The sequence below is a fragment of the Barbus barbus genome (assembly GCF_936440315.1).
Source record: "Barbus barbus genome assembly, chromosome: 13".
Classification (NCBI taxonomy): domain Eukaryota; kingdom Metazoa; phylum Chordata; class Actinopteri; order Cypriniformes; family Cyprinidae; genus Barbus; species Barbus barbus.
Window position 1 is genome coordinate 25,997,311 of NC_136741.1, and position 22,326 is coordinate 26,019,636.

The following is a 22,326-nucleotide window of genomic DNA, read 5'->3' on the forward strand; positions in this document are numbered from 1 at the left end:
AGCCTGAAAACCTTCTACTTTTTGTATTTTACTTAAGGTTTAGAAGTAAGTAATGGTCCAAAAGAAGAGATTCCGAGGAACTGTCAGTTTCCTAGTGAAGTTCAGCTGGTGAACATGAAGACACTGGGACAGACTGATTTAAAGAGTGGACCTACAAACTCAGATGCCGGTCAGTTACTTTATAGTTCAACATGAATCTCTTCTTTCCTTATTTTCTATTTGTAGTTTTGTATTTCTTTAACTGAACTGAGTCAAAGTTTTGTGTTTTTCCCTCTTGTTCTTTGCTAAACAGAAGGTCAGACCCTCTGCAGAACTCTCCTGCTATTTGCTGTCTGTTAGTTTGCTGACAAGAGACACCTCTTGCCAAGAGAGCTCTAATCATCTCTCTTTAGTCACATACCTGTCCACTCTGCCAGCCCAGTGAGACCTTCATAGCCGTTCTTACAGTTTTTATTTATCCAGACATCTGTTGGCCTCATATCACAGTGCCAGACTGCTGTCATCTCACCCTTAGATTCTCAAAAAAGGCTCAAATAATGCCCTAGCAAGATATTAAAAAAAAAAAAAAACGTAATCTTTCCCTCTATCTTTCTCTCCTTCCCTTGCTAGCTTTTACTTATTTGAACAATGACTGAGACTTGGTGTTACGAGCACTTCCTCTGTCTGATTGCCTCTTCAAGATGAATCGCTTCTTGTATTCCCCAATTGTAAGTCGCTTTGGATAAAAGCGTCTGCCAAATGACTAAATGTAAATATTAATATAACAGGAGGTCAATCACTGACAAGAGGTGTAGGACTGTAATGAGATCATATAAAATGTTTCTACAAATATTGCAACAAAAGACCGCAGTCTCTCGTTCTATCATTTTTCCCTGTTTCATCACCTAGCAACAACGTATCAAAACACCGTGGGCCTTGTGTATGAAACCGTGTAGATGTAGCTTACAGCCTTGGATCCTGAGCTGGCTGCTATATTGAAATGACAAATGGCAGTATTTTGTGTTTTGTTGCCAGGTTGCCATGACCTTAACGCTGCTTTTTCTTGCAGCACTGCGCTAAATAACAATTGAAAATATGCCAATTGCAAACCAACAGATGGCAAGGGCCTTACAATTACAAGGATTATGGATATGAAAACAGTCTATTGTCATAGAGGGTGTCCATGATATTGTTAGTCTAAATGCAAACAATATTATATTATCTATTTTAATACATCATCACTCCACTTGAATGGCAGATGTTAGAATACTGAGGTGTTAATTTGGGCCGAATCAATCCATCTCTTTCTTTCTTTCTTTCTTTCTTTTAGAATTACCTTACCTCTAATTCTTTTTAACTCAAAGATTTTAAGAACCTTCAAGAACCACATTTTTAATGGAAGAGGTTTTCAAAATCAAATTCATTCATAAAATGTGCAACATTGACAGTTAATGAACTAAACTGAATCAACACTGAACTAACAGTAAAACTACAAGTACACTATTGTCTTAAGCAACATTTTTGGCATCAATGATTCTTTTGCTTTTCTGTTTAATTCTGTATGTGAAGCTGCTTTGAAACAAGCTCTATTAAAGCTTTATATAAATAAAGGTGATTTGACCAAAGGTCTAGCAAACCAAACATACCATATGAGCGATACTGGAATCTGTCTCGACGCTGACACAGAGGCCACAAGCAGTTGTTACACGTTAACAGTCCTTTCCTGTGGAGTAGGTCTAACTCGAACTTCCCTTTAGCAGAGGAAAGAGAGTTCATTAGTGGTAATGGGACATTAAGTACACTGTGTAGGTCAGAAAGAAGTCTCTGGGGTTCAGGCAAGCTTGCACCGTGGGCAATTAGAAAAGGTGATTATAATATAAGCCTGTTCAAAAACGTGCCAGGAATCGAAATATGCTAAACCCCTCGGAATGGCAAGAGGGAAGGCAGCTCTTGAGAGGTGCTCTGTGAGCGTGCATGCTTTAATTAGATGAAACGCTACTCTGTGAAGAGCTTAATAGAGCCTTTACATCACTTTATCTGACATGGCTATTATGTTGCTGTTTTCATATTTCATTTTAATATGTAAGCAGTTGTTTAGCCGATAATGTCTTTATGATCCATGCATGTGAGCAAAACAAACAGAACAAAACACAGGCCATTCAAAACAAACCATAGTAAAGGAAATCACAAATGAGATCCCTATATCTCAGTTAGACAGCAATGAGACTAAATGGGGGAGGGGGGGGGGGGGTGGAGATGGGTGAAGTATCTAGCTCGTGATGAGAAAAAGACTTTAGTGATCTCAGAAAGTCTTTGCACAGTTCATCCAAAAATAAAAATGTACTCTACCTTTGGCCATCTAAGATGTAGATGAGTTTGTTTCTTCATTGGGACAGATGTGGAAAAAATTTTCATTAAACTGCTTACTCACCAATGGATCCTCTGCAGTGAATGGGTGCCGTCAAAATGAGAGTCCAAACATCACGATAATCCACAAGTAATCCACAACAAGTTAACGTCTTGTAAAGCAAAAAGTTGAGTGTTTGTAGTAAACAAATCCATTAAGATACTTTTAACTTCAAACTGTTGCTTCCAGCAAGTCCACTATCCATAACATTGCTTTGTCCAGTGCAAAGTCATCTCATCTGAATCATATGCATGGATTTGGACATGAGAGCACAACAAAGGATGGATTTTTTTCACTGGAGGAAACATTATTATGGATTATGGACTGGTATTTTGGCCATAAATTATGAAGTTTAAAGTTAAAACACCAAATTATGGATGTGTTTTTCTGACAAACACACAGCTGTTGGACTCTCATTCAGACGGCACCCATGCACTGCAAAGGATGCATTGGTGAGCAAGTGATAAAATGCAATTTTTTTCCAAATCTGCTCCAATAAAGAAACAAACTCATCTGTATATTGAATGGTATATTTTTTTTTTAGTAAATTGTCATTTTTGGGTGAACTATTTCTTTAAATGAAACATAGCTGAGAAGTCTTGTGAGCTAATAAAAGAGCAACCACTGAGCAATAAAAAAAATATATATTTGCTGTAATATTACAACGTTAATCTAAATGCATTCATCTAATAGTCCACATGACATTATGGCAAATGTAGTGTCATCAAAATGCTCTGTGCATTTGTGGTGAACAATGACAGTCATAAGCCAGAGTATTTTAAAGCACAAAACAATTTGTTTGGGTCTCCAATGCCATTTCTTTGTCCTTGTCTCTAAGTACGAGAAAGTACAGCTTAGGTTCACAGTTCACACAACTTCACAGCGGTTTAGACTTTTTGCTGCTGTGCATTTTGCTGAAGTAGATCAAAGCGCTGTACGCTCTCACGGCAAATTCATCACTTGGTCTCTGCGGTGTCTTTTGCTCCCTGCTCTCTGGGTGTCTTCTCTTTAGTATGAGGGCATGCAGACCCCACAGGCACACATCGCCCCGTCTGAATTATGATCTTACTGTACCATTGCTCCCTATCTACTAATGATGCTGTTTTTGTCAGTGGGAAAGCCAGAATGTCCCCCCACCCTCTCCCCCATTCCTGAACCCATACACACACACACACACACACACACACACAGAGTAAGTTTAATGCTATTTTTCCGCAATTCTCTTAGGACCGCAGATGTAAATTCCTGCCATCTACATCTTTAAAATATCGTTTCAATGCTTCTCCCCCATTTATGTATATTTTAAGGCGTAATTAAAGCATAATGCTGCAGTTATCAAATGAAAGAGGTTGGACGAGTCCTATAACTTCCTACTCGCCCTCAGTTGGCAAGCGTTGTAGAATTCATCTCAGTCTTCAAGGATTCTGCTTCTGCACTTATTTGCATATGCTCATTAAAATGAACGCAGGAGAGAAACACGAGTGCCGCTATAAAAAATGAAAGACGAAACATTATGTTTAGTAATTAGATCTCTATTATTGATCTTTATAGAAACAGTAAGTCAGTGGAATTACCATAAGGCCTTGTTTTCAACAGAGCTTTTTTTTCACAGAAACTGTGCACATTCTTTCTCCTTAAATGATTTTATGTGTCCTCTCTACTGTTATTGCCAATGCAAGTGTTAAAAAAAGTTCTAAAAATTATATTTACACTTCCATTTAAAGATTTGGTGTCTGATTTTTTTATTATTATTTTTTTAAAAGAAGTCCTCTTTTTGCTCACCTAGGCTGCATAAATTTTATTTGATCAAAATGCAGTAAAACAATGTTTTTGTGAAATATTATTACAATTTAAATAACTGTTTAATATTTGAATATATTTTAAAATCTAATTTATTCGAGATGACAAAGCTGAATTTGTAGCATCATTACTCCAGTCTTCAGTGTCACATGATCCTTTAGAAATCATTCTAAATGCTGATTTGTTGCTTAAATAACATTTCTTATTATTATCAATGTTGAAAACAGTCGTGCCACTTAATATTTTTGTGGAATCAATGTGAAGGTTCAAAAGAACAACATTTATTCATTTTTAATAACAATGTAAACATATTTACTGTCATTTTTGATCATTTTAATGTGTTCTTAATCAATAAAAGTAGTAATTTCTTAAAAATAAATAAATATATCACTGACCCCTAAACTTTTGAATGGTGGTGAATACAGTTGCCCAAAAAAGTTTTTTTTTGGTACTTAGGCACACAAATATATGAATTTCAGTGCATTATACTTGCCTTTACAACTAGACAGTCCAAATAATTTTGTAAAACTGTGGACTAAACAATTTTCAAATTTCATTTAAATACTGTAAATGGCACTTTGTGTTTGTTATATAGAACACAAATATTCATATATTTGTATGTGTGGCCTAAGACTTGTCAATCAGTTCAAATAAAGCCAAATAGCATTTAAAAACAAGACAAATTACTAACATATACAAAGTACAGCACATTTTAAATGGCAACAAATGGTGATATAACCTGAAAATCTCCCTGTCGTATTTCTGCAGACTGTGCTTCTAGTGCGGATACATCTAGGTCAGCCTTCAAGCCTCCATGTGCTGCTTCACCTCCAGAGCGTCTGCTGACTACAGATGATGCTGACCTTTGTGACACAGAGACTGAGCTCTCTCTCAAAAGGTAGTCTTCACTTTCTCCTCATGCCCTCACTCAGCCAGATGGAATCAGGCTAGCAGCAACCCTGTTGAGGACTTGACCTTTGCCCTTAAAGGTCACAAACTGGTAACAGAAGGAGAGCGCAAAGATGCACGTCTGGAGGATGATTTTGTCGGTAGTGAGAGTGAAGAGGTATGGCACGCAGACAACATACACACACGCAGAGACAGCAATACATTTATGGCTTTGACATTAATTGATTTAACAGGAATTGAGACTTGCTTCTCACATCCAATTAACAGATTTGAGGACTTTCAGAATTTTACTAAAGTAGTTTGATTAGTACTCTATTGGGTTATCAAGTGGCTAGTAGAGCTGCACAACAGATAATTGGAGCTAAATTGTGATAAACTGTATAAAATAGACAAAAAAAAAATTAAGCTCGTAGTCTTATAGTACTGTAGACAGATCTTCAAATGAAATCACTAAGAGAAAATGCATAGTTTCTGTCAGATTGGATAAGTCGGATGGTACTATTTCATGAGGAATATAAGTTGGTGTAATTAAAGCATAATGCTGCAGTTATCAAATGAAAGAGGTTGGAAGAGTCCTATAAATTCCTACTCGCCCTCAGTTGGCAAGCGTTGTAGAATTCATCTCAGTCTTTAAGGATTCTACTTCTGCACTTATTTGCATATGCTCATTAAAATGAACGCAGGTGAGAAACAGTGGTGCCTCTATAAAAAATGAAAGACGAAACATTTAGTAATTAGATCTCCATTATTGATCTTTATAGAAATAGTAAGTCAGTTGAAGAAAGAGAATAGAAATGTTTTTTTTTTCAACATTATTACCATCAGGCCTTATTTTTACAGTATGGGTGCACTTTGGTATGGCTGATGCCTTATTTTAATTTTTTAAGTTGGGATTTTTAGCATTATAAAATAATAATAATAATAATAATAAATTTAATTGAAATAATTTTTATGAAATTATATTTCATCCGTCTATCCATTTTCTCAACTGCGTGTTCTATGTTGGGTCACAGTAATATTGAAGATTTTTATTTTCAATGACATCAAAACAAAAAACAAAACAAAACCTATTTTCAATGTCATCAACATAAAAAAATGGCAATGCTGTCATTGTTTACTCATTCTCATGTTATTTTAAACCAGAATGCATTTTTTCTTCTAAAACAAAAAAAGAAGATATCTTAAAACATTACAATGAAACAATGAAAGTAATTTGTGAACAGTTTAATATAAAATATATTTTGTATCATTGTTTACTCACCCTGATGTTTCTCCAAACCAGCATGCATCTCTCTCTTCTTTGGAACATAAAAGCTATTTTGAAAATGTCCTCACAATGAAAGTAAAAATAAAAAATATCCTTACAACAAAAGTAATTTTTAGCAATAAAATAAAATTGAATTAAATAATGTGTATACCCAAAGGTACTTTCAATTTTGTTAATCCTTTATTTTTAATCTAATTATACACTTTTGTTGAGACACCTGTCGAAATAATCAATTCCTCCTTTATTGCTACAGATGTATGTACTGTAGAAATATGCAAACACAACATCAGCAACAATTCCCCATCTCCTTAACACATGTTGCCTGCATTGTTTTCTTCCCAAGTTCCCTCCCAAAGAAATACGATCTAGTGGAGTCATCTGTTAATGATACCAACACAACCTGATTGAGCCCCCCAGGGGCCCTGCCATTCAGCTGAATCCATGAAGAAAACCATCAGTTTTCTTCAGTTCAGTTCATTTCTGACGAGACGGCATTGAGCTCCACGGTGCTCTTGGGTTCTGCGTCCACTGAGAGGAACATCATTCATTTATTCGCAGTCTGTTTCATCTCCTCCTGGGAAATCAGTCTCATCTTTGGCATACATATGTTCTGCTGCACTTAATTAGAGATTTTTGATTGATACCGCTGACAGTTTTATTTGTTGTTTATTTCCCCTTCCATTCCTGCCCTTGATAAATTCCTTTTTGTGTCATTTTTTTCTTTATTTTTAATCTGCATTCTCTTTAGTGGCAAAAAAGTAGACGTCTGCATTTGTCTTCTTATTACTAATGGGAGATGAAAAAAAATAATGACTTGTTTGAGTATTCTGAACATTATGTTTATGTTGTACCTCTATAACTTGCACCTGTGTAAATCACTTCCACTAGAAGCAGAGGTGATTATATTCACCTAATGACTTTCATTAATGCCACAGAGTTGTCATCGGAAGACAGATGAAACGGTAACATATTGAAATTCATCTAACACAGCTTAATAACCACTAAACACATTCAGTTTCGTAGATAACCTGCCCATTTTAAATAAATTCATTGCAAATAGATACAGGGCCGCGCCAGACGATGTGTGTTTACCGAATGTCAGCATTTCTCATAGTGAGAGATGACACTTTTTTTTTTTTTTTATTCCAAAAAAATAAAAAAGCTGAAATATTAAAACTGGTCCCTTCATGGGATATGAAGATGGAAAGAAAGGAGACAAATCTCTGGCTGATCTGATGGCTGGCTGGCCGTGCCCTTTTAGTGAGGTTGTCATCATCATGTGTGAAGCTTGCTGTTTAAGACCATTAGTGTAGATCAAAGCCTCACTAGTTTAAAGACCTTATCTTTTCCAAAACAGAGCAGAGACAGACAACTTTCTGGGCACAGTGTCGCCCTGATTAATTACAGGTAACTCTGATGTTACTCCGCCCGCGCCAGACTGTCTCACGTCGTGGCTATTAATGCGTTTCATCTGTGGCAGCGTTGGCGTTCGTGGCTCCAAGACCCTTGCAAGAGATTTCATCATTCTCTTTATGACTCCATTACAAGTTTGTTGATAAATTTAAGATTTGTAGATTTAGGGGGAATTTTGATATATTCACAGATTTCCTTCCTTGTGTTAATGGCTCAGGCTGAAAGAAAATAATTGAGCGTAGTGGCGTTATTCATTTCGATATGTCATAATTAGTGATGCTTGCTAAGGAAGTTTATTTGAAAAAAGAGAGACAAAAATAACTATTCCTTAAAGGAATAGTTCACCCCCCCCCCCCCCCCCCCCCAAAAAAAAAAAAACAATTAGCTGAGAATTTACTCACCTTCAAGCCATCAAAGATGTAGATGAGTTTGTATCTTCATCAGAACAGATTGAGAAATTCTGCATTATTTGGCTGTGAATGGGTGCCGTCAGAGAGTTTAAACAGCTGATAAAAATATCACAATAATTCACACAACTTCCATCTAAAATACAAATCTTCCATCCATAAAATTGCTTTCTCAAATGAAAAAGTCGTCACATCTGAATCAGGAGAGAAATATGCACATATCGAGCAGTGTTTACAAGTGAAAGCAGTCCAAAATAATTGGATTATGGACTCGTATTTTGGTCAGAAGCAACAGCGTCTTAATGATGTGCTTTGTTTTGTACAAACTTGCAGCTTTTCACTTCACAAGACATTAATTGATGGACTGGTGAAATGTGGATTATTGTTGTGTTTTTATCAGCTGTTTGGACTCATTGACTGTTTGTCTCTCTGTTTGGACGTTCTGATGGCACCCATTCACTACAGAGGATCCATATGGTGAGCAAGTGATGTAGATGAGTCTGTATCTTCATCAGAACAGATTTTATAGCATTACATCTTGGCATGAGGGTGAGCAAATCTTCACTAAATTTAAATTTTTGTGTGAACTAAGTCCTTTGTGTTACAGCCATAAGCAGAAAATCCCACAGATTTACATTGAAGGCAACTAGAATATAATAAAGACTAATAAGCTATCACCTAGTAACAACCCTAGCAACAACCATTTCATGACTTTCTTCAAAAAAATTAAATATTTTGCTATTTCATACAAACTATTTCTAACACCAATTACTTCTTTTTGCTTCACAGGATGAAATGCATACCGAGTTCCTTCAGAGATGTGCAGTCCATTCCATTACTTCTCCCCCACCACCTCCTTCAGTACAAAAATACACAGTCCTACCCAAGTTCTCTTCTGAGCCAATTAAGACTCAGGCCTCCACAGTCCAGCATGTCTCTGAAGGACCAAAAAGGCATGAACCCATGCGAATAGCACCAACCCGCTGCCTCTCACCCAAACCAGACAAGGGAGCAGACTGGATTGGTTCGAAGCTGGCAGAGCATTGCCTGATGGAGATACCAGGATATCTATCAACAGAACATCTGTGCGAGAGATTTCACTGAAGAATTCTAGCCTCCAAAAGGTGAGCCCGTTTACCTTTTGAAGGGATAAAAGAAAAATCTACTATCATTTAATTACCCTCATGTCCTTTTAAGCCTGTATGGATTTCTTCCATTTTTTAAGATAGTCTTATTGTTTTTGTCCATACAATGAAAGTCAAAGGGGTAAAATAAAATAAAATAATTTTAATTAAATTAAATAAGTGATTCATATGTATGCAAGCGAAAATCAAGACAAAATAAGATTTTTTTTTTTTTTTTTTTTATTAATCTCTATAACAATGAAAGTCATTGGGGCCCAATGTTGTTTGCATGCCAAACATTTTCTTATGTGTTCAGCAGAGGAAAGAAAGTTCACGTTTGAAACAACATCAAGGTAGGTAAACGATCACAGAATTATCCCTTAGAATAATCAGCACAAAGTTGCAAGCATAATCTATTTAAGATATAGAAATGATCCTCAAAATATAGCAAGCTCTTAGGTTTTGTGGAGTGAACCCACACCAATCACATGGCCTTGTGTTCATGTGGATGAAATGTTTTCAAGCATGCAGGGTTAGAGGGATCAAATCAAGCACATACTTCAGCTGAATTGGTGCACTCCAGCAGAGTGGCTTGTTTATGAGGGCCTCTGTTCTTATTGTAATTTCAGAACTGGTGTGGTTCTTATCTTCCCCAGAGGCTGGATATTTTAATCTGAATCCATTCAGATTGAGGGGAGTGGGTTGTGCCCTTGCATCTCTGATGCATTTGGAAATTGCAAATGGCAAAATATTGCAAATGGCTTGGACATAGTGTTCTTTTGTGTTCGTGATTTATAAAACATTTTCTGGCGTTTTGAACTCCCAGCAGAAAATTCTATTGATCAGAGGTCGCTCTTTCTTAGCTTTGGAGTTACATTACAATACAATTACTTCATCTTGTACATTTGTCCTTTATAGGCACAAATGAGAATTCTTCACACACAATCAAAACCTAATGGGATGCTAACATTGCAAAGACAATGAAAAAAAAACATTGTAAATAAAGCAAAGATTATTGGAGTATGTTTTACAGGAAACTGCTATTTCAGTCTTTTAACCTGTTACCCTGCGCCCCTATTTTTGAGCATTTTGTAAAAAACGATATAACCAAATAAAAATGTCTGTAGCTCTTGAACCCTAAGGTCTATATTTAAAAATCTGGTGTTGTTTGAAACTAGACACTTGATCCTTTGTTACTCTAGAGTCATAATAACTCAAAATTAGTATAGCAATAGAGTAAAACAAGGTAAAATATACATGAAATTGACTCGCGATATGTTTTAATGAAGCTCACTAAGGGAAAAATGGATGAGACTTTCATGCCAAAGGCCTGAAAACACCATAAAGATAAAGCTGAACATCTGACCATGTTTTGATTCAAATTTGAGGATGATACTCCCAAAAATGTAGTTTCTGTAAGCTTTTATTTAAAAAAAATCTAGGCGTCCTTTCAAAAAAGCCATTTGGAGACCCCAAATAGACACTTTGTAAACAAATGTCCAAATGAGTCAAAACTACATAATACATATATGTATATCAATTCAGAACTGCTCTGCCCACCAAAACACACAATAAAAAACTATTTCTGAACAGCATTTGTAGTGCTGACTCATTTAGTCATTTGGTTAGTCTACAAATGGCATTTTTGAAAAAAAACGCCTAAATATTTCCTGAAATAAAATATGAAATAATAAATTTTTTATAGGTAAAGACTTACAGAAAGTACATCTTTATGGTATTTCATTTCAAGAAAAGCTTTGGAAAAGTCATTTGGATATTTTATTTCAAGAAAAGTCTAGGAATCCTTTCAAAAATGCTATTTAGAGACTCCATAAGACACTGCATACTACATATGTATATCAATTCAGAACTGCTCTACCAATGAAACCACAAAAAAACACAAAACTATTTCAGAATTTGAACATAACTAAACAGTCTTTATTCTGAACAATTCCAATAATGAAAACAGTGAACCAAAACAGATTTGATCATTTTTGAACTAGTGAAAACACAAAACATGCAAAATACATTGTTTTTACAACATTTGTATTTTTTATTTATTTTATATGGTGAATATTATGAATATTACTATTTTACTAATATAGTAATAGATTACTATTACTAATATTACTAAATAATAATAAAAAAAACTATTTACAGTATTTACAGTGGAGGAAGACGCTCTAGCAGCCACTAAAATGGTTTTTTTTCTGACCATCTGGATTCACCAGACCTCTGAAAAGACAGGGAAGAGTGAGAGAAAAAGAGTGAGAAAGTGTGTAAGCAAAACAAATCAAACTTGCAACACTGTTTACATTTTGTACACACACACACACACGCGCGCACGCACACACACACAATAACCGGGACATACCCACAAACAAACACACCCACCCACCCACACGAACAAAACTCATGTAATCCCCTCATATTATCCCTCTCCGTTGTCATTTTTAGAATCTAAAACAGCTAACATGAAACAAAAGCTGCAAATACATGATAAAGACACATAAACATTCAAGAGGAGGGTGGAGACACTTACGTGCTAATGCTATCCACGCTTCCCAGCGATCTCAGCGCGTATTCGGCTACTAAATTAGCCATTTTTCTCCCCACGTCCTCCAAAACACCACCAAACGCCACAGAAACACTTCTCAAGTCGAAGATCCACGATGGAGAGATTCAGATGTGAGCTTTGGACAACATCTGTTCGCTGATAGCCAGTCTGTGTAGCGCTGCGACGCCATTATGTGTACGCTTCATGCGTAACCCGAGAGCGCACGAAAACACACGGACAATACGCCGAGCTATTCTCTAAACAATCTTACGTAAACTATTCAAACTGTCAATCACTTTAAACGTCCTTGTGGTTGGCTAACACTTCCATCCATCAAAACTGTGCTGGCGAGGCATTGGCTGGGTTCAAACACCCCTATTGTGATGTGTCCGGATTGACACCTCGCTGACCCATTCACGGACGCGCTTACTGTCCCGGGTTATAACAGCTCCTGCGATTGAAGGAGAGAGACGAGGGAGGGCTATTCTTACTCGGAAGAGACGATTCTGCTGGAAATAGATGGCGTTTCAAAGCTGGAATACGAATTATAATCGATATTTATTGGAAAATGGACGCTATCGATAACTATAACTCGAATCGCTTATGTAAACAAAGGAGGATCTATCGTGTTTTCCCCTATTTTTTCGTTGTTTTGGATTAAAAAGTGGATGCATTTTGAAGAGTGGACCCTTCTCTTGAAATGTATGCTGGTGTGTCTTGGAAAAGTCTGAGCTGACCAGCGCTATTGGCGATCAAACGTGAGTACTGCGGTTCGCTTTGTTCATTTTAAATGGCCGGTCTTTCAGCATTTCTGTTAACCCTTTCCTCTCTGGTGTATTGATTTCAAAAACAAGCTCACATCGTTAATCTTGAGTGTTTTAGCTTTCAAATGATATATAGTTAATGATAATTGATTGAATATTGTTCTAAAACAAAGGTAATAAAAAGTCCGACCACGCCCGACCACGCCCTTCCGGCCCGCCCGCGGGCCGATGCGGGTTAACAGGTTAACTTCTACATTTCATGTTTAAATGTGCGTGTTGCCATTGTTTTGTCATTATTTGTGAAATTTAATAGCAATTTCTGAATAAAATGGTTTCAAAGTCAATCCTACTCCAATTTGTTTTTCAGTGTGTACACAATCATATTGCATTTTAGTTTTATGTAAAAGGAATAATTCACCCAAAAATGAAAATGTACATTTAATCATTTACTCACCTGATATGTTGTTCCAAAGCTATATGGATTTCTTTCTTCTGCAAGATGCAAAAGATGATATTTTGAGAAAATAAATAAATAAAATGAAATAATTATGTACACAGAGATAACCTACTCCCCTATCACTACAGATGCATGCAATAAAAATCTTCACAAAAAAGATATTTTGAAGAATAGCCATACAATTTTCCTGTTTTTTCCATACAATTAAAGTAAATGGGGAACAGTATTGTTTTTGACTTCAACTGTATGGACAAAAACAGCTGAAACATTCTTCAAAATATTAGAATATCAAAATGACAGAATTATTCTATAGACTTGAGAAGCGGTAGACTTCAAAGTAAAGTCTCCATTTGCTCTCCATTTCTTCTCATTGTTGCCTTAAAGAAACAACTGGGATATCAAAGACAACTCATTAGTGTTATTTCCTCTCTTAGACGTTGGAACATGTTTGGACTAAAACGGGTCCAAGCATTTAGCACAACTACCGCAGACTCTCACCACAGGTCTGAGATGGTCATTAACTAAATGTTTTAAATGGAGCTTGATGTGGGAATTATGGAGGATCATTACGGATGCCCCATAACACTACTTTCCCCCCATTTAAACATGGCACATATCTTTGATGCTGCTGACGTTTGCTGAGCTTATCTGGAAGGTTGCTTGTAGATCCAGGTAGGACTTCATATAAGTGGATTTCTAAGCAGCAGACAGCCATCCCTGCTGATGTCTTGGCCTTAATGGGGGTGCCAATTAGCTTGCAAGCTTTGATTGATTGCTTGCTAATTAGCTATTCCCAGTAACAATCGGTCTCATTACAAAGTGACACTGATGAAGTAATGAGATTTTTGGACTTTACAGGTGAGTGTCGATGAGAGGGTTCAACCTTTGGGCTCCAGCAGGTGTGATCTGAGGAGAAGTCAAGACGAAGAGGATGAGGAAGATGAGCTGCAAATGTTGGCCAGTTTGAAGAGAGAGCAGGAGGAAGAAGGAGACGGAGACATTGGAGGCAAGGGCCTTAGTGCATCACAGGCAGGAAATTCATATTCATATTTTAGCCTAAAATCAAAACAAGAAAGCATTGAAAAAAATTGTAAACCGCTTTTGTGTGTATACTGTATATATATATGTATGTATGTATGTATGTATGTAAGTATATATATATATATATATATATATTGTGACGAGCGTCCCGAGTCCACATCAGCATTGCCCTGGAAACACACGTGTAGCACCAGTTCACAGCTCATCACGGGCTGATCGGCCACACCTGCGCCTCGTCAGCCGGGCTGGATTTAAACAGAGTGCTCACAGAGGAAGGTTGAGAAGCCTCTCCATGAGACAGCGACCTAATTCTCTGTTCTCTTTCTCCCTCCAGACAGCAGTGTGTGACCGATCTGCACCGCCACGAGCACCGCACGGATTCACCCACACCTGGACACGTTCAAGAGCACCGCCACGAGGAAGACCGCCATCACCGCCCACGTATTTTTGCACTTGTTAATAAAATCCACCCTCTGGGGCCTTCACCTAAGCTTTGCTTGTCGCGTGTTCCTTCCACCCCGCCACACTGGTGGAGAATGCGGGCATATTAGTGGGAGGAACACCGACCAGAGATCTCCCGGCAACGCACTAATTTTTCCTTTTTTTTCCCTCTGTTTTCCTTGTGCCAGGCGGCCGCTGCTCCCCATTCTCCGACATGGACGAAATCCTCCAACGGCTAGCGGAGGTCAGCATCCGTCAGCAACAGATCATGGAGCACCTTGCTGCTCGCCAGGGGCAGACCGAGCGGGAGCTCGACGAGCAGTGCACGGCAGCCACGCGACGCGTTCTGCTACCCGATCCTCGGGCGAAAGTCACGCAACTCTTGCCGAAGATGACAGCTGATGACGATGTTGAGGCGTTTCTCCAGATGTTCGAAACCACAGCAACCCGGAAGGGCTGGGAGAGTGATGACTGGGCGCGGTTGGTGGCGCCCCTTCTCACCGGCGAGGCTCAGCGAGCCTACTTCGCTCTGCCGTCGGAAGTATCAAGCAACTACGGCGAGCTTAGAAAGGAAATCCTGTCCCGCTTGGGGCTTTCTTCGGTCTGTGCAGCCCAGTATTTCCACGACTGGGAGTATAAACCCCGCCTCCCAGCCCGAGCCCAAGCCGCTGAACTGTCACGCCTCGCTCGGCATTGGCTGCTCGACGGAGAACCCACAGCTGCCCAAGTGCCGGAGCGCGTCGTCACCGACCAGTTCCTCCGGGCTCTTCCGAGGTCTCACCGCCAGGCTGTCGGGAATGCGGAACCCCACCACCATAGCCGAACTCGTCGAGGCGGTGGAGCTGGCGGATGCTGCCCAACACCGGGATGCTGGGGAGCAAACGAGGCCGTTTCCCCGGAGGGTGGTCCAGGAGCGACGGGCGCCGGAGGGCACCTTGCGACCAGTAGTCAGGCCGGCGGCTCCCACTCCAAGGGACGAGCACATGCCCACAGCGGACCCCGCATCTCCCGCACGGACGTGGCTGGCAGGCTGTATTGTGCATCGCGACTTACCCGCGGGGGTTCCGGAAGCGGAGGTGAAAATCAATGGCCACACTTTCCCAGCTCTTCTGGACTCCGGCAGTGTGGTCAGCCTTGTTCAGTCCCGCAACTCTTGCCGAAGATGACAGCTGATGACGATGTTGAGGCCGCATCCTACTGTGTCGCGCAGCGAAGGGGGGAGGAAAATATTTTATTGGTGGTGCCCCAGACGAAGACAGAACTCTAGTGGGCTAGAGTTGGCCCACTCGTACCCCCTGGTGGGACACCTTGGGGCTGAAAATACCACCCACCGAATACGTGACCGTTTCCACTGGCCGGGGATGGAAGCCGAAGTCAGGCGGTTCTGCCAGGCCTGTCCAACCTGCCAAAGAACGTCTCCGCGGAAGCCTCCCCCCAGCCCACTGATCCCACTGCCCATCATTGAGGTGCCCTTCGAGCGCATCGGGATGGACCTAGTGGGGCTGTTGCCTAAGTCTGCCCGGGGCCACGAACACATCCTAGTGATTGTGGATTACGCCACCCGGTACCCCGAAGCAGTGCCCCTCCGAAAGGCCACCGCCAAGTCCATCGGCCAGAAGTTCACCCTCGTTAAAGACCACGCACCCCTCCAATGGATGGCCCAGGCCAAGGACACGAACGCCAGGGTGACGCGGTGGTTCCTCGTGCTCCAGGACATCCACTTTGAAGTGCGACATCGGGCTGGAGCAGCCAACTCCAATGCGGACGGCCTCTCCCGGATCTGGTCAGCTTTCACAGGTCTGTCGGGGGTCACTCCCCACCCACCCCTTATGTCACCCCTACTAACACCATATTATTCTGCCAGGACAACACTTGGGGGGGGGGGGGGTGACGAGCGTCCCGAGTCCACATCAGCGTTGCCCTGGAAACACACGTGGAGCACCTGTTCACAGCTCATCACGGGCTGATCGGCTACACCTGCGCCTCGTCAGCCAGGCTGGATTTAAACAGCATGCTCACAGAGGAAGGTTGAGAAGCCTCTCCATGAGACAGCGACGTAATCCTCTGTTCTCTTTCTCCCTCCAGACAGCAGCGTGTGACGGATCTGCACCGCCACGAGCACCGCACGGATTCACCCACACCTGGACACGTTCAAGAGCACCGCCACGAGGAAGACCGCCATCACCGCCCACATATTTTCGCACTTGTTAATAAAATCCACCCTCCGGGGACTTCACCTAAGCTTTGCTTGTCGCGTGTTCCTTCCACCCCGCCACAACATATATATATATATATATATATTTAAATGTTTTAATATAATTATTTTATTATACACAGTAGTTTGGGGTCAGCAGGATTTTGTTTTTAGTTTGTTTTTTTTTTGTTTTTTTTAAATAAATTAATACTTTAAAGAATTATTAATAAATAAATAAAATAAATACTTTTATTCACTAAGGATAATAAATAAATTGATTGAAACTGACAGTAAAGACATTTTTGACCTTACAAAAGATTTATATGTTAAATAATTGTTCTTTTGAATTTTCGGTTATCACAAAATATTGAGTAGCACAATGTTTTCAACATTGATAATAAGAATATTTATTGAGCACCAAATCAGAATGATTTCTAAAGGATCATGTGACAGTAAAGATGGGAGTAATGGCTGCTTTAGACTGCACTAACATGTTGCAGTTTTACAGTATTTTCTGATAAAATAAATGCAGCCTTGGTAAGTATAAGAGAATATAAATATATATATATATATCAAGTGATAGTAAATTTATATAGATTTATAACATTTTGAAAGCTTCTTTCTATTTCTATTTTAAATCTTTAAGAATCCTAAAACAAAAACAGAGAATTCAACATGGGTAATAAAATAATTCTAACTTCATCCATATGACACATATGTTCTTTCTAAGTGTTGTGAGAGTCACAAGACAAAAAGACAATAAATAAACACTATTTTATCTTCCGTCGGATTCACCACTGCAACATGAGTCACCTCAACCTGGGCTCAGTGTATTCCTTTGGTGGGCTTACAAACCACACACACATACACTACAGACACTTATGATTACAGAAGTCAAGAGCATTGCCTCACTTGAGCACAGTGCAGGAAGGCCTGAATTCCTTCTTCATTATTAGGCTCCTCAGTTGTACAGAGTGCTTTGTATGGATGAACTGTAGCTAGCAGGCAAATAATAGAGTGCATATTAAAACTGTTTTCCTAAAAAGAAGGGCAATCAAACAGTTTATATAAAAAAAAAAACACTAATTAGAGTGAAATAAACTCCCATGGCATTTCAATATCAGACCCTATCCATCAGTTGTTGATGTTGCTGTTGTCTGTTGATTAGAAAGATATGCTGCAACTGCTAATCATGCCTGGTATTGAGAAACTGCAAATTAGTGGACTGTAAGATTGTGAAAACATAGCAATACTGCCACCATCAGGCTAGAGGAACATGCACAATAATCAAGTGCTTGTGGTTTTGTCTCAGGAACCAGCTTTTACATTAGACATCAAGTGGCGAAACAGCTCTGTAACAAATCATTTATCATGCAGAAGTAAAAGAAAAATGTTACATTTTATATTCAAAGATATAGTTTTAAAAATCATTCTAAATTAAAAAATAAATAAATAGCACAATCCACACCACAACTATAACAATAACGGATCGGAATGATATCGGTGGAATCGATTTTTCCAGCTGATGGAACAGCATTAGTATTACATTCTATCAGAACAGACCTGCAACTCAGTATTGATTCACAGCCCACTGGTTGAGAACCACTGCTCCAAACTATAAAGGCTTAAATCATAATTTTACAGCAAGGAATGCAGTTATCCAGAACATATATTTTTTTTTCCCACTAGACTGGAGCTAATAGTGGGCAGATATGGCCCCTGTACCAGATTACAAATATACAGTACTTATTCTCTCTGTGCTTCACAGCCAGTGGACCAAGGCCAGCACTATCAGAAAGAAATGAACCCTCTTCTTCACTCTAATCCCAGGTAAGAGAAAAATACAGTATTTTTAGCCTCTCTAAATTTGTGACGCATAACTCTAAGCCATTATGCTAAGCCTGTCAGTATCTTAAGTGTTGAGGCTCAGATGTGAATGAGTCATTTCAGAACTTCATCATGTGAGTTCATAGGAGAACTCTTGTCAGCCCTCAGGCTCATGCACATTCAATAATTTGGACTTCTGAAAAGTGGTAAGAAAATGTGATAGCTTTTTGGGCACTGAACATTTTGACGTTTCCATTGACAATTGTATCTAATGGTTCCAGGATACTAAGAACTTTTGAACACCAAAGCATAAAAAAGAGAGCAGGTGGTTTGCTCCACAAAATTTTATGCCAGCCTTCAAAAGATTTGTCTGCCATTCATTTCATGACAAACCTTCCAGACTGTCTACATAACGGAGCACCTTATTTATTTTTGTCTCCTCATTCTTTTCAATAATAATAATAATAATACAAATTTTAAAACTGTTTAGTTATTACTTAACTATTTTGTTTATATAATATTTATATACTACTACTACTAATAATAATAATAACTGTATGACAAATGATCATGATAATGATGATACAAATATTTATTATTATTAAAAATTAAATATGTATTATTATTAATAGTAGTAGTAGTAAAAAATATGATTATAATAACAATAATTAAAAACAATAATAATTATTATTATTGTATTTTTAACATCAGTAATGAATTAATTGCATAAACATAATTATTATAAATTAGTAGTAGTAGCAGGATGTAAGTAAATAATAAATTAAGACGATAAAAATAAAAAAATCTACACTGCACTAATTAAATATTGTTTAGGAAGAAACTGATTTTGCATAATGACTGTTTATAAGTAGACCTTTAAATATAAATCAGCCGATCAAAAATCATTTATGTGTTTTTGTACACAGAGCATAACTATGGCTAGTTTCCTACACAGAACTTTTCCTGTCAAGGGAAGCTGCCCACACTGCCACGCCTCGGTGATTAATTAAGCATGGTTGTCAGGGACAATGAATAAGCAGGAGTTATGCATGTGCTCAGAGGCTTGCATATGTCACCTAGCTGTCACCGCTGCAGCAGAGCTCGCTGGGAGGTCATCATCCACCTCCCTCCCGTCTCACCAGGGAGCCCGTCCATCAACTCCACATGGTGCCTTAAAAAGTGTCATGTAAATGAGAGAATATGAAAGCGAGAGACAGGCAGAAGAGGGGTCTTTTATTCATAACAAGAGGTAACATGTTAACGACAGAGCAGGAATTTCAAAAATGGGCTTTGATGCAGCTTCGTATGATTCCAAAAGCTTTTGTATAATTAAACTATAAATCATAGGTTAAGGCAGAAGAAAGTATATTTTTAGGACCATTAAACCCTGGCTCCCAAAAAGAAAAAGAAAAATTATACACTATATTTGAATGACTATATGGTTTAACCCTATTTTAGAGAATGGATGGATGTCCTCAGCCCTCCGATAGTTCATCCAAATCAACAGATGGCAAATGGTAAAGGAGACCACGGCAAGGTCTCACCCAGAGGTACGACACCAGAAAAATCATATTCTCTACCCTTTGTTGCTAAAAATAAATCATGATCTAGATTTCTCTTGGGCGGAGAAGAACTGGAACAATTACATTCATCTAAAACCACAGTGATATGTCTGTGACCAGACCAGGGCTCTCAATCGCGTGAGACACACGCATTTGAACCCGCTCACACGCCACACCTTGTATTTCTCACGCAGAGAAATTTCCAGGATAACGCCCCCCAAGTTGCGCCGCTATTAGAGGAATCAATTGAGTTCCCCATAGAGTTCAGAAGGCCCTGTCATGCACCAGCTAATCAAATAAAAAAATATAGCTACCGAACAGCCAATCAGAAAATAGCATTGTTGTATCCGGGTAAGATTTAGATAATTCTGATTGCAACAATACAGTAGGATTACAGAACTTGTCCTGAGCATGTATGTCAAGCTCTCTCTCTCTGTCTGTGTGTGTGTGTGTGTGTGTTTATTTATTTTTTTCTGTTGCGTTTGTTGCACATTTTGATGCCTTGATGACAGGGGTAGGGGGCTCCCATATAAAGCAATGTGGCTTCCCTACTCAAATTCAAATGCATTGTGCTTTCCATGGTGGGTTTGAACAAAACTAGGAACAGTTTGGCTCTGGATGGAACGCTATCATCTATCATGACAGTGCTTTATGTGGGAGTCTTCTACCCCTGTCATCAGGCATCAAAATGTGCAACAAACATTTACAACAGAAAAAAAGAAACATAAGCTGAAATGTGTTCTCTCACTCTCTCTCACTCTCTCTCTCTCTCTCTCTCTCTCTCTCTCTCACACACACACACACACACACACAGCTTGGCATACATGCTCAGGGTAAGTACTGTAATCCTACTGTATGTGTACAGTATGTAGATTGAGTACTGCTGGTCAGTTGGCAGGTTTGGGGCAAAGTTTTTTTTTATTTGATACATTTGTATTTTTAAATACATAAATCTTTTTTATTTTATTAGAATAAATTTGTCTTTCTTCAGATTTATCAGATGTTATCATTTCTATTTGTGCTGGTCAATTATGAACAATAAGTAAAATTGAACTGCTAGTAAAAACTTGGGTGCTGCAAATATTTGAGTTGCTCCTCCCCTTTGCATGGCCCCTCCCCTAATCTTACTCCAAACTTTTGCTATAACTTGAGAGCCCTGCAAGACTCTTAAAGGGGTCCTATTATGCTCTTTTACAAAGTCTTGATTTTGTTTTGGGGTTGTACTAGAACATGCTCTCATGCTTGGTTGTTCGATAATCGCATTATTTTTCACATAATTTACATTATTACAATACCTTCCTCCCCAGCCTGACACAAACAACTCGATTAGTTCCGGGTTTGATGAAGGCCCGCCTTCCGAAAAAGGAAATGTGTTGTGATTGGTTAGCTGTCCCAGTGCGTTGTGATTGGTAAACAGCTTAGACGGCTTTTCAGTACTGCGCCGCCCCTCGCCAAAGCAGCAAGTTTGTCAATATACAACTTGAAGTGTCATGATGCATTATACAACTTCATTTAACTTTATAATAATGTAATATAGTCATTAACTTTATAATGTATGTTATTATAATGTGTGTGTGTGTGTTTAAATGGCTTTATGGATACGAAGTTCATACCTGTCAACTGTGTTACTCATGTCAACTGTGTTATGTGTGGTTTTTATGTTATAAATCTTTTAAATGTGAACTAAACTGTTATATATCATAACTCTTTTTCTATGCTATCCACAGGGTCTACGTTGCACAACAACAGTGGAGAAGAAGAGTTTCTCAATTTAATGCATGATCCCTGCCTCAACTGTTACTTTGATCCACAATCTGGGAAATATTACGAACTGCTCTGATCCTGAGATGAGTTACATCTACAACCATGTTGTTCAATACCGCCATTTATATGTATGGATTAATTGAAGCATGTTGTCCTTCATAACATTTAATGGTTTTAATGGAAATTTGGGATTTAAAGTGTATTTTTTGTAAATGTTTCTAATGTAATATTAGTTTTTAGTTCTAAATTCACATTCAAGCTTGTTTAAGCTCATAACAGAAGTTAAGTTTATAAAGAAATAAACTCATTGTTGAATTCATTTCAGTGTTTATTAGTCCAAACTTATATTGACTAGGAACAATTTTATTATGTAAAACGAACTAAAATTATAGAATACCTGCTATAATTCAATT

The 22,326-nt window shown here is 38.6% G+C and overlaps 1 pseudogene across 1 annotated transcript; it reads left to right on the top strand.

The window, feature by feature from the left end:
* Positions 1-114: 114 nt before the first annotated feature.
* LOC306879681 (protein CFAP20DC-like) lies at positions 115-21,989 on the top strand (annotated as a pseudogene). The gene is made up of 7 exons: positions 115-169; positions 4,955-5,252; positions 8,972-9,306; positions 13,943-14,185; positions 18,529-18,590; positions 20,046-20,137; positions 21,877-21,989. The product of its transcript is annotated as a protein CFAP20DC-like (transcript).
* Positions 21,990-22,326: the final 337 nt, after the last annotated feature.